Source organism: Schistocerca gregaria, chromosome 8 (genome assembly GCF_023897955.1).
Source record: "Schistocerca gregaria isolate iqSchGreg1 chromosome 8, iqSchGreg1.2, whole genome shotgun sequence".
Taxonomy (NCBI): domain Eukaryota; kingdom Metazoa; phylum Arthropoda; class Insecta; order Orthoptera; family Acrididae; genus Schistocerca; species Schistocerca gregaria.
Genome location: NC_064927.1, coordinates 6,484,923 through 6,502,011, shown reverse-complemented (window position 1 = coordinate 6,502,011; position 17,089 = coordinate 6,484,923). Strand labels below are relative to the sequence as shown.

Genomic DNA, 17,089 nt, shown 5'->3' with positions numbered 1-17,089 from the left:
TCAATCTGTATGCCCCTTCTGGCACATCCAATAGAATGGAAAGAGCACAGTTCTATAAAGAAGAAATCATTTATTTATTACGGAAAAACCCAAAAGATCTTATAATAGGCGGTGATTTTAATTGTGTGATAAATAAGAAAGACCAGGTTCCGAATTTTAATAACTGCATTGAACTGAAGCGTTTCGTCACTGTTTTACAGCTTAAAGATGCTTGGGAAATAATGTATCCCACATTTGTGGCATTTACATTCCTAGGTCCTCACTCACGTAGCAGTATCGACAGACTCTACATATCGCAAAGTCTAGTCAGCTCCTTCATTAAAGCAGAGACGATTCCAGTTTACTTTTCTGATCATAGCTCCGTGCTAGCTTCCATCAACCTTACTGCGCAACCCACTCGCCGTTTTAGAAGTTCATGGCACCTTAATACGTCGCTGATGCAGGACGACGGATTAGAAGAAAGTTTGACAGAAGCGTGGGCATTGTGCCTCCGCTCTGCAGATAGACACGTCTCAGTACTAGACTGGTGGTGCAACAGGGCAAAGCCTAAACTGAGAAAAGTTCTCATCCAGTATAGTGTACAACGATCGAAAGACTTGAAAAATTCCATAGAATTTTATTATACCATGCTGCGAAATTTATATGAGCAGGCAAACACTTCCAACGTCCGTCTGGCAGATATCAAGCAAACTAAGGCCAAATTGCTCAGTCTTAAAAGACAGCAGATGGAGGGTCTGAAATTAAAATCCAAGGCTAAGACAGTCGTGGAGGATGAACATGCTTCCTTGTACCATCTACTGAAGCACGAAAGAAACAGGAGACGCACCTTCATTGATGGACTTCAGTCTGAAACTGGCGAGACACTCACGACTCAGAGAGACATCGTCAATGCAGTGCACAAATATTACGAAGACCTATACACTGCCAACCCGGTATGTGAAGAGTCCTTCGATGAGTTCCTTAGTTACATAGCTCCACAGGTCTCGGACGAGGAAAACGAAGACCTTCTCGTTGAGTGTACTAACGAAGATATCCACAGAATCATCTGCAAATCTCCTCTGAGGAAATCGCCGGGACCGGATGGTTTGCCTGTTGAATTTTATAAACGATACTGGCCTCTGATTGGTGACATGTTTACCCGAATGACGAACGAGGTGCTTCAGGGAAAGCATTTACCTGCTGTTTTTAAAGAGAGCACAATAGTACTAATCCCAAAAAATGCTGCAAAAAGAAACCTCAACAACTTTCGTCCTATCTCCCTGTTAAACTCCGATTATAAAATCATCGGCAGAATTTTAAACAACAGACTCTCACAGTTGGCCAAAAAGATAGTAAGTCCATACCAGTCCTGTGTGCCTACCAAGAGCATTTTCAAAAGCATAGCTGAATATAGAGATATAATTGCAATCACTGCTGTGACCACCATAAAATGTGCTATCATGTTTATTGACTTCCAGAAAGCATTTGATCGTGTGGATCATAGATTCCTTAGTGCCACACTGAACAAAATAGGTTTTAATGAGCGAGTCGTAAGTGTGATCAGAAATGTTGCAACAGGCATCAGCGCTTGTATATCAGTTAACTGCCAGAGGACAAAGCAGGTTCAGATCAGGCGCGGCGTTCCTCAAGGAAGCCCCCTCTCCATGTTCCTATTCGTGCTTTCATTAGAATCTTTCCTCCGCAGTGTTCATGCCACTCTAACTGGCATCACATTATCTGGTCACCGAACAGTCATAAACGCCTATGCCGATGATGTCGGAGTCGTCCTGCGAAATCCCGACGACATTTTGAAATTGGAAACGCTAATTAAAAAGTACTGTAGAGTCTCCGGAGCAGGTGTCAACGCAAACAAAAGCAAACTCCTAAACCTGCGGGGTTTTCAACATACCACCTTAGCCTGGGCCACAATGGTCACCCAATGCAAAGCACTAGGAATAACACTGACACCTTGTCCGTTAAAAATGGCAGCTATCAATTGGAGAAATACGTCGGGACAACTTCTTGGAACAACAAGAGAAAACCTCCACCGTAACATGAACCAAGTTCAGAGGGTGATTTTCATTAACCACTGCATTCTCTCCAGGAGTTACTTTATAGCACAGATCTTCCCACTACCGAAAATGATTGGAAAAAAGATAATGTCTACCATTGCCAGCTATCTTTGGAGAGGGGATATATTCAGAGTCGACGCAAAAACTGCGACCTTAGATCCCAGGAATGGAGGTTTGGGGTTAGTTGACATCAGAAATAAGGCGTCTGCGCTTTTTATAAAAAGGACCGCCACTATCCTTAGCGACCACGCTGATAGCATTACAACTAAATTATTTGAAGTTGTCAGGCCTGCCAGTTTACAGGCGCCGGTGAATGTGCAAAAAATAAATAACCGGCTCCAGTACGTTCGTGTATATTTTGTGGAATTCAGCTATCTCGGCGGTGTCATCATCAACTCACGACGGATCACGGCCCGCGATATTCTGTGCCATCGAAAGAAAATGGAGGGGAGAAACAAATTGGAAAGTAAATACCCACACACTGATTGGGACGCCATATGGAAAAATATTAATATGCGTGGTCTACCATCGGACGTCAAGTCAGCGTGGTATAAAACAGTGAATGAGACCGTAAGCACCAATGAAAGGTTACATGCAATCGGCGTTAGCGACACGAACCTATGTCTCAAATGCAAATTGATCGACACGTTAGTGCACAGATTCACGTGCGGTGGCAATCTACAACTCTGTAATTGGATTAAGGAACAACTGGCTTTTCTTACGAGATCTTCGGTGGAAAATTTTCCCCCTGTTACATTCCTCAGGCCTCAGACTTGCTATTTTCCAGCAGCAAAAAACAACTCGGTCCATTGGTTAATGGGACACTATGTGAATTACGTAATTAATCACCTGGGAAATGACAATTCCACTGATTTTTACATGTACTTGAAGTGTGCTTTTTATAACGCCCTGAAATATAAAGACCACAAGAAAAACTACGGCAATATGCTTAAAATTGTATTCGAGCGACTGGGCATTGGTTGACAAGCCAACGAGATAAACAAAAATCGTTTATTTAAGCGAAACGACGCTTAAACAAAAACAATTGGGGAGAAGTACAATTTTACAGTTTCATATTACAATCACTTATCCTCTGCTGGCAAAGAAGGCTATTTTGTTTCTTGCACAGCAGAAGCCGAAGCCGAAAGCCAGTATCGCAGGGTTAAAGATAAATTGTTTTCTTATACATTCATTTTATGACTGAGAAGGAAGTTTCATTTGTTTCCATGGAAGGGAACATACTTTTTTATTATTATTATTAATCTCAAGAAGGAAAGGAGGCTATGGAATTAGTGCCTTAACATAAAATTCCTTCTTCACATTCCATGAAGATTTTTCATTTACAATAAAAAAATAACAAACAAACAAAAATAATAATAATAACAATAAAAAAAACTAAACAGAAATTAAAACAAATAATATACAGGTTCAGGGTCCACTACTTCCTACAACTTTATTATATATTACAAAGAAGTATGCTAGGTTGCCGAGAAGCAGTGGATGAGAAAAAAAAAAAAAAAAAAAAAAAATATGGATAAGGCGTCGGACTTCGGATCAGAAGATTACAGGTTCGAATGCTGTCACGCTCGTGTTTTATCAGTTCTGAAAAAGAAACATACCGTTTTAATGTAGCATTTGAGCAGTACGAAACCGTCTGAATGTTGCTGTTGACCATTTTCTGCTTGGAGATGCTCTTGAGCTTGAAACACACACTACAAGACCGGTGTTAACTAGCGAAATGGTCGGCAGAGTGCCGTCACCGCGAGTTTCCACTGGCACTTGCACATCTAAAACAACGTCGGAAAGTAACTCGTTCGCCTTTTGAGTCACATCAAGTATGAGTGTTAATTTTGACGCCACTAGCTCTGCAGGTTGTCATGCAATTCCTTTACCTCTCAGAAATGATTATGAAATAAAAGTGAAGTACGTGACGAGTGTGACGTTAGGAAAACATTAGGCAACATGGAGAGATTCTGTATGGGACCACCCAACCCAAACGAGTACTGTGTGACGTGCTGCCCGGCAAGTATTCACCGAAGCAACCCGGCTAGCTCAGTCGGTAGAGCATGAGACTCTTAATCTCAGGGTCGTGGGTTCGAGCCCCACGCTGGGCGAAATTGAATTTTGTTCCGCTGCAGATGTAAATTACCGTTTTTCTGATTAACGTGATGTAATGAAAATAGCAACTTTAAACTTTGCCTACGTCTCTGTCAGTCGCAAGGAAACTGTATTTGAAGGTGAAGGTGATTTTGTAGACATGTGTGAAAGACATCTTCTGAAATGCAAGTGTTGTTGTTTGGAGAGGACATCGGTTACGTGTCAGATGTGTAGCCAAGCAGTAATGGGTCGCCATAGCTGCAAATATTAGTCGGTAATATGAAGTGTTGTCAGCTGAAGTCTGATGATCCAGACGACCGTAAGTACGAATTACGCAAATGTACTGCTAGGATGCGCCTCTTTAGCTCAGTGGTAGAGCACTGGACTAGTAAACCAAGGGTCGTGAGTTCCATCCTAAAAGGAAGAAGTCGAATTTTGGAAATCAGTTGCGCGTCGTGGCCGTATAGCAAACAGTATCTGTGATGACGAACAATTAGCGACATGCCTTTTATTAAGAATTACTCTCAGATGTGATTAAGGCGAATGGCGCAGATAAAGCATTTGCCAAAGCGGTTCAGCATAAGGTGGGACGAGGCAGTCTGAATTACATTTTATAGATGTATTTCTCACATATGTCAGAGCCTCCCGCGGTCGTCGTCGTCGTCGTCGTCGCCGCAGCCGCTTCTGCAGAAGTAGCAAATGGCCATCGTGGCAAATGCGGCGAGGCACGCCCTGCCTTCGATTCCGTATGCACAAAGTGTGTGGTCTTGTTTCCCAGTCTATATTTGGTCGGTCACGTAAGAGGTTGAATGTAACGAATGGGTGGGAAAGAGCAAGGGCAGCGGCTGTGTAGAACGAAAACACAAATTATCAGGGGTGTGAGCGTTTCGAGATGAGTAATATACAAGTTGCACTTGGTCGTCAGTGACTGTGTGGCCTAATGGATAAGGCGTCGGACTTCGGATCTGAAGATTACAGGTTCGAATGCTGTCACGCTCGTGTTTTATCAGTTCTGAAAAAGAAACATACCGTTTTAATGTAGCATTTGAGCAGTACGAAAACGTCTGAATGTTGCTGTTGACCATTTTCTGCTTGGAGAAGCTCTTGAGGTTGAAACACACACTACAAGACCGGTGTTAACTAGCGAAATGTTCGGCAGAGTGCCGTCACCGCGAGTTTCCACTAGCACTTGCACATCTAAAACAACGTCGGAAAGTAACTCGTTCGCCTTTTGAGTCACATCAAGTATGAGTGTTAATTTTGACGCCACTAGCTCTGCAGGTTGTCATGCAATTCCTTACCTCTCAGAAATGATTATGAAATAAAAGTGAAGTACGTGACGAGTGTGACGTTAGGAAAACATTAGGCAGCATGGAGAGATTCTGTATGGGACCACCCAATTAAAACGAGTACTGTGTGACGTGCTGACCGGCAAGTATTCACTGAAGCAGCCCGGCTAGCTCAGTCGGTAGAGCATGAGACTCTTAATCTCAGGGTCGTGGGTTCGAGCCCCACGCTGGGCGAAACGGAATTTTGTTCCGCTGCAGATGTAAATTACCGTTTTTCTGATTAACGTGGTGTGATGGAAATAGCAACTTTAAACTTTGCCTACGTCTCTGTCAGTCGCAAGGAAACTGTATTTGAAGGTGAAGGTGATTTTGTAGACATGTGTGAAAGACATGTTCTGAAATGCAAGTGTTGTTGTTTGGAGAGGACATCGGTTACGTGTCAGATGTGTAGCCAAGCAGTAATGGGTCGCCATAGCTGCAAATATTAGTCGGTAATATGAAGTGTTGTCAGCTGAAGTCTGATGATCCAGACGACCGTAAGGACGAATAACGCAAATATACCGCTAGGATGCGCCTCTTTAGCTCAGTGGTAGAGCACTGGACTAGTAAACCAAGGGTCGTGAGTTGTATCCTCAAAGGAAGAAGTCGAATTTTGGAAATCAGTTGCGCGTCATGGGCGTATAGCAAACAGTATCTGTGATGACGAACAATTAGCGACATGCCTTTTATTAATAATTACTCTCAGATGTGATTAAGGCGAATGGCGCAGATAAAGCATTTGCCAAAGCGGTTCAGCATAAGGTGGGACGAGGCAGTCTGAATTACATTTTATAGATGTATTTCTCACATATGTCAGAGCCTCTGGCGGTCGTCGTCGTCGTCGTCGTCGCCGCCGCCGCTTCTGCAGAAGTAGCAAATGGCCATCGTGGCAAATGCTGCGAGGCACGCCCTGCCTTCGATTCCGTATGCACAAAGTGTGTGGTCTTGTTTCCCAGTCTATATTTGGTCGGTCACGTAAGAGGTTGAATGTAACGAATGGGTGGGAAAGAGCAAGGGCAGCGGCTGTGTAGAACGAAAACACAAATTATCAGGGGTGTGAGCGTTTCGAGATGAGTCATATACAAGTTGCATTTGGTCGTCAGTGACTGTGTGGCCTAATGGATAAGGCGTCGGACTTCGGATCTGATGATTACAGGTTCGAATGCTGTCACGCTCGTGTTTTATCAGTTCTGAAAAAGAAACATACCGTTTTAATGTAGCATTTGAGCAGTATGAAACCGTCTGAATGTTGCTGTTGACCATTTTCTGCTTGGAGATGCTCTTGAGCTTGAAACACACACTACAAGACCGGTGTTAACCAGCGAAATGGTCGGCAGAGTGCCGTCACCGCGAGTTTCCACTGGCACTTGCACATCTAAAACAACGTCGGAAAGTAACTCGTTCGCCTTTTGAGTCACATCAAGTATGAGTGTTAATTTTGACGCCACTAGCTCTGCAGGTTGTCATGCTATTCCTTACCTCTCAGAAATGATTATGAAATAAAAGTGAAGTACGTGACGAGTGTGACGTTAGGAAAACATTAGGCAGCATGGAGAGATTCTGTATGGGACCACCCAACCAAAACGAGTACTGTGTGACGTGCTGACCGGCAAGTATTCACCGAAGCAGCCCGGGTAGCTCAGTCGGTAGAGCATGAGACTCTTAACCTCAGTGTCATGGGTTCGAGCCCCACGCTGGGCGAAAGGGAATTTTGTTCCGCTGCAGATGTAAATTACCGTTTTTCTGATTAACGTGATGTAATGGAAATAGCAACTTTAAACTTTGCCTACGTCTCTGTCAGTCGCAAGGAAACTGTATTTGAAGGTGAAGGTGATTTTGTAGACATGTGTGAAAGACATGTTCTGAAATGCAAGTGTTATTGTTTGGAGAGGATATCGGTTACGTGTCAGATGTGTAGCCAAGCAGTAATGGGTCGCCATAGCTGCAAATATTAGTCGGTAATATGAAGTGTTGTCAGCTGAAGTCTGATGATCCAGACGACCGTAAGGACGAATTACGCAAATGTTCCGCTAGGATGCGCCTCTTTAGCTCAGTGGTAGAGCACTGGACTAGTAAACCAAGAGTCGTGAGTTCAATCCTCAAAGGAAGAAGTCGAATTTTGGAAATCAGTTGCGCGTCGTGGGCGTATAGCAAACAGTATCTGTGATGACGAACAATTACCGACATGCCTTTTATTAAGAATTACTCTCAGATGTGATTAAGGCGAATGGCGCAGATAAAGCATTTGCTAAAGCGGTTCAGCATAAGGTGGGACGAGGCAGTATGAATTACATTTTATAGATGTATTTCTCACATATGTCAGAGCCTCTGGCGGTCGTCGTTGTCGTCGTCGCCGCCGCCGCTTCTGCAGAAGTAGCAAATGGCCATCGTGGCAAATGCGGCGAGGCACGCCCTGCCTTCGATTCCGTATGCACAAAGTGTGTGGTCTTGTTTCCCAGTCTATATTTGGTCGGTCACGTAAGAGGTTGAATGTAACGAATGGGTGGGAAAGAGCAAGGGCAGCGGCTGTGTAGAACGAAAACACAAATTATCAGGGGTGTGAGCGTTTCGAGATGAGTCATATACAATTTGCACTTGGTCGTCAGTGACTGTGTGGCCTAATGGATAAGGCGTCGGACTTCGGATCTGAAGATTACAGGTTCGAATGCTGTCACGCTCGTGTTTTATCAGTTCTGAAAAAGAAACATACCGTTTTAATGTAGCATTTGAGCAGTACGAAACCGTCTGAATGTTGCTGTTGACCATTTTCTGCTTGGAGATGCTCTTGAGCTTGAAACACACACTACAAGACCGGTGTTAACTAGCGAAATGGTCGGCAGAGTGCCGTCACCGCGAGTTTCCACTGGCACTTGCACATCTAAAACAACGTCGGAAAGTAACTCGTTCGCCTTTTGAGTCACATCAAGTATGAGTGTTAATTTTGACGCCACTAGCTCTGCAGGTTGTCATGCAATTCCTTACCTCTCAGAAATGATTATGAAATAAAAGTGAAGTACGTGACGAGTGTGATGTTAGGAAAACATTAGGCAGCATGGAGAGATTCTGTATGGGACCTCCCAGCCAAAACGAGTACTGTGTGACGTGCTGACCGGCAAGTATTCGCCGAAGCAGCCCGGCTAGCTCAGTCGGTAGAGCATGAGACTCTTAACCTCAGGGTCGTGGGTTTGAGCCCCACGCTGGGCGAAACGGAATTCTGTTCCGCTGCAGATGTAAATTACCGTTTTTCTGATTAACGTGATTTAATGGAAATAGCAACTTTAAACTTTGCCTACGTCTCTGTCAGTCGCAAGGAAACTGTATTTGAAGGTGAAGGTGATTTTGTAGACATGTGTGAAAGACATGTTCTGAAATGCAAGTGTTGTTGTTTGGAGAGGACATCGGTTACGTGTCAGATGTGTAGCCAAGCAGTAATGGGTCGCCATAGCTGCAAATATTAGTCGGTAATATGAAGTGTTGTCAGCTGAAGTCTGATGATCCAGACGACCGTAAGGACGAAGTATGCAAAAGCACCGCTAGGCCGCGCCTCTTTAGCTCAGTGGTAGAGCACTGGACTAGTAAACCAAGGGTCGTGAGTTCCATCCTCAAAGGAAGAAGTCGAATTTTGGAAATCAGTTGCGCGTCGTGGCCGTATGGCAATCAGTATCTGTGATGAGGAACAATTAGCGACATGCCTTTTATTAAGAATTACTCTCAGATGTGATTAAGGCGAATGGCGCAGATAAAGCATTTGCCAAAGCGGTTCAGCATAAGGTGGGACGAGGCAGTCTGAATTACATTTTATAGATGTATTTCTCACATATGTCAGAGCCTCTCGCGGTCGTCGTCATCGTCGTCTTCGTCGCCGCCGCCGCTTCTGCACAAGTAGCAAATGGCCATCGTGGCAAATGCGGCGAGGCACGCCCTGCCTTCGATTCCGTATGCACAAAGTGTGTGGTCTTGTTTCCCAGTCTATATTTGGTCGGTCACGTAAGAGGTTGAATGTAACGAATGGGTGGGAAAGAGCAAGGGCAGCGGCTGTGTAGAACGAAAACACAAATTAACAGGGGTGTGAGCGTTTCGAGATGAGTCATATACAAGTTGCACTTGGTCGTCAGTGACTGTGTGGCCTAATGGATAAGGCGTCGGACTTCGGATCTGAAGATTACAGGTTCGAATGCTGTCACGCTCGTGTTTTATCAGTTCTGAAAAAGAAACATACCGTTTTAATGTAGCATTTGAGCAGTACGAAACCGTCTGAATGTTGCAGTTGACCATTTTCTGCTTGGAGATGCTCTTGAGCTTTTAACACACACTACAAGACCGGTGTTAACTAGCGAAATGGTCGGCAGAGTGCCGTCACCGCGAGTTTCCACTGGCACTTGCACATCTAAAACAACGTCGGAAAGTAACTCGTTCGCCTTTTGAGTCACATCAAGTATGAGTGTTAATTTTGACGCCACTAGCTCTGCAGGTTGTCATGCAATTCCTTACCTCTCAGAAATGATTATGAAATAAAAGTGAAGTACGTGACGAGAGTGACGTTAGGAAAACATTAGGCAGCATGGAGAGATTCTGTATGGGACCACCCAGCCAAAACGAGTACTGTGTGACGTGCTGACCGGCAAGTATTCACCGAAGCAGCCCGGCTAGCTCAGTCGGTATAGCATGAGACTCTTAACCTCAGGGTCGTGGGTTCGAGCCCCGCGCTGGGCGAAACGGAATTCTGTTCCGCTGCAGATGTAAATTACCGTTTTTCTGATTAACGTGATGTAATGGAAATAGCAACTTTAAACTTTGCCTACGTCTCTGTCAGTCGCAAGGAAACTGTATTTGAAGGTGAAGGTGATTTTGTAGACATGTGTGAAAGACATGTTCTGAAATGCAAGTGTTGTTGTTTGGAGAGGACATCGGTTACGTGTCAGATGTGTAGCCAAGCAGTAATGGGTCGCCATAGCTGCAAATATTAGTCGGTAATATGAAGTGTTGTCAGCTGAAGTCTGATGATCCAGACGACCGTAAGGACGAAGTACGCAAAAGTACCGCTGGGCCGCGCCTCTTTAGCTCAGTGGTAGAGCACTGGACTAGGAAACAAAGTGTCGTGAGTTGCATCCTCAAAGGAAGAAGTCGAATTTTGGAAATCAGTTGCGCGTCGTGGCTGTATAGCAAACAGTATCTGTGATGACGAACAATTAGCGACATGCCTTTTATTAAGAATTACTCTCAGATGTGATTAAGGCGAATGGCGCAGATAAAGCATTTGTCAAAGCGGTTCAGCATAAGGTGGGACGAGGCAGTCTGAATTACATTTTATAGATGTATTTCTCACATATGTCATAGCCTCTCGCGGTCGTCGTCGTCGTCGTCTTCGTCGCCGCCGCCGCTTCTGCAGAAGTAGCAAATGGCCATCGTGGCAAATGCGGCGAGGCACGCCCTGCCTTCGATTCCGTATGCACAAAGTGTATGGTCTTGTTTCCCAGTCTATATTTGGTCGGTCACGTAAGAGGTTGAATGTAACGAATGGGTGGGAAAGAGCAAGGGCAGCGGCTGTGTAGAACGAAAACACAAATTATCAGGGGTGTGAGCGTTTCGAGATGAGTCATATACAAGTTGCACTTGGTCGTCAGTGACTTTGTGGCCTAATGGATAAGGCGTCGGACTTAGGATCTGAAGATTATAGATTCGAATGCTGTCACGCTCGTGTTTTATCAGTTCTGAAAAAGAAACATACCGTTTTAATGTAGCATTTGAGCAGTACGAAACCGTCTGAATGTTGCTGTTGACCATTTTCTGCTTGGAGATGCTCTTGAGCTTGAAACACACACTACAAGACCGGTGTTAACTAGCGAAATGGTCGGCAGAGTGCCGTCACCGCGAGTTTCCACTGGCACTTGCACATCTAAAACAACGTCGGAAAGTAACTCGTTCGCCTTTTGAGTCACATCAAGTATGAGTGTTAATTTTGACGCCACTAGCTCTGCAGGTTGTCATGCAATTCCTTACCTCTCAGAAATGATTATGAAATAAAAGTGAATTACGTGACGAGTGTGACGTTAGGAAAACATTAGGCAGCATGGAGTGATTCTGTATGGGACCACCCAACCCAAACGAGTACTGTGTGACGTGCTGCCCGGCAAGCATTCACTGAAGCAGCCCGGCTAGCTCAGTCGGTAGAGCATGAGACTCTTAATCTCAGGGTTGTGGGTTCGAGCCCCACGCTGGGCGAAACGGAATTTTGTTCCGCTGCAGATGTAAATTACCGTTTTTCTGATTAACGTGATGTAATGGAAATAGCAACTTTAAACTTTGCCTACGTCTCTGTCAGTCGCAAGAAAACTGTATTTGAAGGTGAAGGTGATTTTGTAGACATGTGTGAAAGACATGTTCTGAAATGCAAGTGTTGTTGTTTGGAGAGGACATCGGTTACGTGTCAGATGTGTAGCCAAGCAGTAATGGGTCGCCATAGCTGCAAATATTAGTCGGTAATATGAAGTGTTGTCAGCTGAAGTCTGATGATCCAGACGACCGTAAGGACGAAGTACGCAAAAGTACCGCTAGGCCGCGCCTCTTTAGCTCAGTGGTAGAGCACTGGACTAGTAAATCAAGGGTCGTGAGTTCCATCCTCAAAGGAAGAAGTCGAAACTTGGAAATCAGTTGCGCGTCGTGGCCGTATAGCAAACAGTATCTGTGATGACGAACAATTAGCGACATGCCTTTTATTATGAATTACTCTCAGATGTGATTAAGGCTAATGGCGCAGATAAAGCATTTGCCAAAGCGGTTCAGCATAAGGTGGGACGAGGCAGTCTGAATTACATATTATAGATGTATTTCTCACATATGTCAGAGCCTCTCGCGGTCGTCGTCGTCGTCGTCGTCGTCGTCGTCGTCGTCGCCGCAGCCGCTTCTGCAGAAGTAGCAAATGGCCATCGTGGCAAATGCGGCGAGGCACGCCCTGCCTTCGATTCCGTATGCACAAAGTGTGTGGTCTTGTTTCCCAGTCTATATTTGGTCGGTCACGTAAGAGGTTGAATGTAACGAATGGGTGGGAAAGAGCAAGGGCAGCGGCTGTGTAGAACGAAAACACAAATTATCAGGGGTGTGAGCGTTTCGAGATGAGTCATATACAAGTTGCACTTGGTCGTCAGTGACTGTGTGGCCTAATGGATAAGGTGTTGGACTTCGGATCTGAAGATTAAGGGTTCGAATGCTGTCACGCTCGTGTTTTATCAGTTCTGAAAAAGAAACATACCGTTTTAATGTAGCATTTGAGCAGTACGAAACCGTCTGAATGTTGCTGTTGACCATTTTCTGCTTGGAGATGCTCTTGAGCTTGAAACACACACTACAAGACCGGTGTTAACTAGCGAAATGGTCGGCAGAGTGCCGTCACCGCGAGTTTCCACTGGCACTTGCACATCTAAAACAACGTCGGAAAGTAACTCGTTCGCCTTTTGAGTCACATCAAGTATGAGTGTTAATTTTGACGCCACTAGCTCTGCAGGTTGTCATGCAATTCCTTACCTCTCAGAAATGATTATGAAATAAAAGTGAAGTACGTGACGAGTGTGGCGTTAGGAAAACATTAGTCAGCATGGAGAGATTCTGTATGGGACCACCCAGCCAAAACGAGTACTGTGTGACGTGCTGACCGGCAAGAATTCGCCGAAGCAGCCCGGCTAGCTCAGTCGGTAGAGCATGAGACTCTTAACCTCAGGGTCGTGGATTCGAGCCCCACGCTGGGCGAAACGGATTTTCTGTTCCGCTGCAGATGTAAATTACCGTTTTTCTGATTAACGTGATGTAATGGAAATAGCAACTTTAAACTTTGCCTACGTCTCTGTCAGTCGCAAGGAAACTGTATTTGAAGGTGAAGGTGATTTTGTAGACATGTGTGAAAGACATGTTCTGAAATGCAAGTGTTGTTGTTTGGAGAGGACATCGGTTACGTGTCAGATGTGTAGCCAAGCAGTAATGGGTCGCCATAGCTGCAAATATTAGTCGGTAATATGAAGTGTTGTCAGCTGAAGTCTGATGATCCAGACGACCGTAAGGACGAAGTACGTAAAAGTACCGCTAGGCCGCGCCTCTTTAGCTCAGTGGTAGTGCACTGGACTAGGAAACAAAGGGTCGTGAGTTGCATCCTCAAAGGAAGAAGTCGAATTTTGGAAATCAGTTGCGCGTCGTGGGCGTATAGCAAACAGTATCTGTGATGACGAACAATTAGCGACATGCCTTTTATTAAGAATTACTCTCAGATGTGATTAAGGCGAATGGCGCAGATAAAGCATTTGTCAAAGCGGTTCAGCATAAGGTGGGACGAGGCAGTCTGAATTACATTTTATAGATGTATTTCTCACATATGTCATAGCCTCTCGCGGTCGTCGTCGTCGTCGTCTTCGTCGCCGCCGCCGCTTCTGCAGAAGTAGCAAATGGCCATCGTGGCAAATGCGGCGAGGCACGCCCTGCCTTCGATTCCGTATGCACAAAGTGTGTGGTCTTGTTTCCCAGTCTATATTTGTTCGGTCACGTAAGAGGTTGAATGTAACGAATGGGTGGGAAAGAGCAAGGGCAGCGGCTGTGTAGAACGAAAACACAAATTATCAGGGGTGTGAGCGTTTCGAGATGAGTCATATACAAGTTGCAATTAATCGTCAGTGACTGTGTGGCCTAATGGATAAGGCGTCGGACTTCGGATCTGAAGATTACAGGTTCGAATGCTGTCACGCTCGTGTTTTATCAGTTCTGAAAAAGAATCATACCATTTTAATGTAGCATTTGAGCAGTACGAAACCGTCTGAATGTTGCTGTTGACCATTTTCTGCTTGGAGATGCTCTTGAGCTTGAAACACACACTACAAGACCGGTGTTAACTAGCGAAATGGTCGGCAGAGTGCCGTCACCGCGAGTTTCCACTGGCACTTGCACATCTAAAACAACGTCGGAAAGTAACTCGTTCGCCTTTTGAGTCACATCAAGTATGAGTGTTAATTTTGACGCCACTAGCTCTGCAGGTTGTCATGCAATTCCTTACCTCTCAGAAATGATTATGAAATAAAAGTGAAGTACGTGACGAGTGTGACGTTAGGAAAACGTTAGGCAGCATGGAGAGATTCTGTATGGGACCACCCAACCCAAACGAGTACTGTGTGACGTGCTGCCCGGCAAGTATTCACCGAAGCAGCCCGGCTAGCTCAGTCGGTAGAGCATGAGACTCTTAATCTCAAGGTCGTGGGTTCGAGCCCCACGCTGGGCGAAATGGAATTTTGTTCCGCTGCAGATGTAAATTACCGTTTTTCTGATTAACGTGATGTAATGGAAATAGCAACTTTAAACTTTGCCTACGTCTCTATCAGTCGCAAGGAAACTGTAATTGAAGGTGAAGGTGATTTTGTAGACATGTGTGAAAGACATGTTCTGAAATGCAAGTGTTGTTGTTTGGAGAGGACATCGGTTACGTGTCAGATGTGTAGCCAAGCAGTAATGGGTCGCCATAGCTGCAAATATTAGTCGGTAATATGAAGTGTTTTCAGCTGAAGTCTGATGATCCAGACGACCGTAAGGACGAAGTACGCAAAAGTACCGCTAGGCCGCGCCTCTTTAGCTCAGTGGTAGAGCACTGGACTAGTAAACCAAGGGTCGTGAGTTGCATCCTCAAATGAAGAAGTCGATTTTTGGAAATCAGTTGCGCGTCGTGGCCGTATAGCAAACAGTATCTGTGATGACGAACAATTAGTGACATGCCTTTTATTAAGAATTACTCTCAGATGTGATTAAGGCGAATGGCGAAGATAAAGCCTTTGCCAAAGCGGTTAAGCATAAGGTGGGACGAGGCAGTCTGAATTACATTTTATAGATGTATTTCTCACATATGTCAGAGCCTCTCGCGGTCGTCGTCGTCGTCGTCGTCGCCGCCGCCGCTTCTGCAGAAGAAGCAAATGGGCATCGTGGTAAATGCGGTGAGGCACGCCCTGCCTTCGATTCCGTATGCACAAAGTGTGTGGTCTTGTTTCCCAGTCTATATTTGGTCGGTCACGTAAGAGGTTGAATGTAACGAATGGGTGTGAAAGAGCAAGGGCAGCGGCTGTGTAGAACGAAAACACAAATTATCAGGGGTGTGAGCGTTTCGAGATGAGTCATATACAAGTTGCACTTGGTCGTCAGTGACTGTGTGGCCTAATGTATAACGCGTCGGACTTCGGATCTGAAGATCACAGGTTCGAATGCTGTCACGCTCCTGTTTTATCAGTTCTGAAAAGGAAACATACCGTTTTAATGTAGCATTTGAGCAGTACGAAACCGTCTGAATGTTGCTGTTGACCATTTTCTGCTTGGAGATGCTCTTGAGCTTGAAACACACACTACAAGACCGGTGTTAACTAGCGAAATGGTCGGCAGAGTGCCGTCACCGCGAGTTTCCACTGGCACTTGCACATCTAAAACAACGTCGGAAAGTAACTCGTTCGCCTTTTGAGTCACATCAAGTATGAGTGTTAATTTTGACGCCACTAGCTCTGCAGGTTGTCATGCAATTCCTTACCTCTCAGAAATGATTATGAAATAAAAGTGAAGTACGTGACGAGTGTGACGTTAGGAAAACATTAGGCAGCATGGAGAGATTCTGTATGGGACCACCCAACCCAAACGAGTACTGTGTGGCGTGCTGCCCGGCAAGTATTAACAGAAGCAGCCTGGCTAGCTCAGTCGGTAGAGCATGAGACTCTTAATCTCAGGGTCGTGGGTTCGAGCCCCACGCTGGGCGAAACGGAATTTTGTTCCGCTGCAGATGTAAATTACCGTTTTTCTGATTAACGTGATGTAATGGAAATAGCAACTTTAAACTTTGCCTACGTCTCTGTCACTCGCAAGAAAACTGTATTTGAAGGTGAAGGTGATTTGGTAGACATGTGTGAAAGACATGTTCTAAAATGCAAGTGTTGTTGTTTGGAGAGGACATCGGTTACGTGTCAGATGTGTAGCCAAGCAGTAATGGGTCGCCATAGCTGCAAATATTAGTCGGTAATATGAAGTGTTGTCAGCTGAAGTCTGATGATCCAGACGACCGTAAGGACGAAGTACGCAAAAGTACCGCTAGGCCGCGCCTCTTTAGCTCAGTGGTAGAGCACTGGACTAGTAAACCAAGGGTCGTGAGTTCCATCCTCAAAGGAAGAAGTCGAATTTCGGAAATCAGTTGCGCGTCGTGGCCGTATAGCAAACAGTATCTGTGATGACGAACAATTAGCGACATGCCTTTTATTAAGAATTACTCTCAGATGTGATTAAGGCGAATGGCGCAGATAAAGCCTTTGCCAAAGCGGTTCAGCATAAGGTGGGACGAGGCAGTCTGAATTACATTTTATAGATGTATTTCTCACATATGTCAGAGCCTCTCGCGGTCGTCGTCGTCGTCGTCGTCGTCGTCGTCGTCGCCGCCGCCGCCGCTTCTGCAGAAGTAGCAAATGGGCATCGTGGTAAATGCGGTGAGGCACGCCCTGCCTTCGATTCCGTATGCACAAAGTGTGTGGTCTTGTTTCCCAGTCTATATTTGTTCGGTCACGTAAGAGGTTGAATGTAACGAATGGGTGGGAAAGAGCAAGGGCAGCGGCTGTGTAGAAC

The 17,089-nt window shown here is 45.2% G+C and overlaps 9 non-coding genes across 9 annotated transcripts; all 9 read left to right on the top strand.

Annotated features, from left to right (window-relative positions):
* The first annotated feature begins 4,092 nt into the window (after positions 1–4,092).
* Trnak-cuu (transfer RNA lysine (anticodon CUU)) lies at positions 4,093–4,165 on the top strand. Its single transcript has one exon. It is a non-coding gene; the product is annotated as a tRNA-Lys (tRNA).
* A 1,433-nt stretch (positions 4,166–5,598) lies between these two features.
* Positions 5,599–5,671, top strand: Trnak-cuu (transfer RNA lysine (anticodon CUU)). The gene has a single exon. It is a non-coding gene; the product is annotated as a tRNA-Lys (tRNA).
* Positions 5,672–7,104: 1,433 nt separating this feature from the next.
* On the top strand, positions 7,105–7,177 carry Trnak-cuu (transfer RNA lysine (anticodon CUU)). Its single transcript has one exon. It is a non-coding gene; the product is annotated as a tRNA-Lys (tRNA).
* A 1,430-nt stretch (positions 7,178–8,607) lies between these two features.
* Trnak-cuu (transfer RNA lysine (anticodon CUU)) lies at positions 8,608–8,680 on the top strand. The gene has a single exon. It is a non-coding gene; the product is annotated as a tRNA-Lys (tRNA).
* Positions 8,681–10,116: 1,436 nt separating this feature from the next.
* Trnak-cuu (transfer RNA lysine (anticodon CUU)) lies at positions 10,117–10,189 on the top strand. The gene has a single exon. It is a non-coding gene; the product is annotated as a tRNA-Lys (tRNA).
* Positions 10,190–11,625: 1,436 nt separating this feature from the next.
* On the top strand, positions 11,626–11,698 carry Trnak-cuu (transfer RNA lysine (anticodon CUU)). Its single transcript has one exon. It is a non-coding gene; the product is annotated as a tRNA-Lys (tRNA).
* A 1,448-nt stretch (positions 11,699–13,146) lies between these two features.
* On the top strand, positions 13,147–13,219 carry Trnak-cuu (transfer RNA lysine (anticodon CUU)). Its single transcript has one exon. It is a non-coding gene; the product is annotated as a tRNA-Lys (tRNA).
* Positions 13,220–14,656: 1,437 nt separating this feature from the next.
* On the top strand, positions 14,657–14,729 carry Trnak-cuu (transfer RNA lysine (anticodon CUU)). The gene has a single exon. It is a non-coding gene; the product is annotated as a tRNA-Lys (tRNA).
* Positions 14,730–16,162: 1,433 nt separating this feature from the next.
* Positions 16,163–16,235, top strand: Trnak-cuu (transfer RNA lysine (anticodon CUU)). Its single transcript has one exon. It is a non-coding gene; the product is annotated as a tRNA-Lys (tRNA).
* Positions 16,236–17,089: the final 854 nt, after the last annotated feature.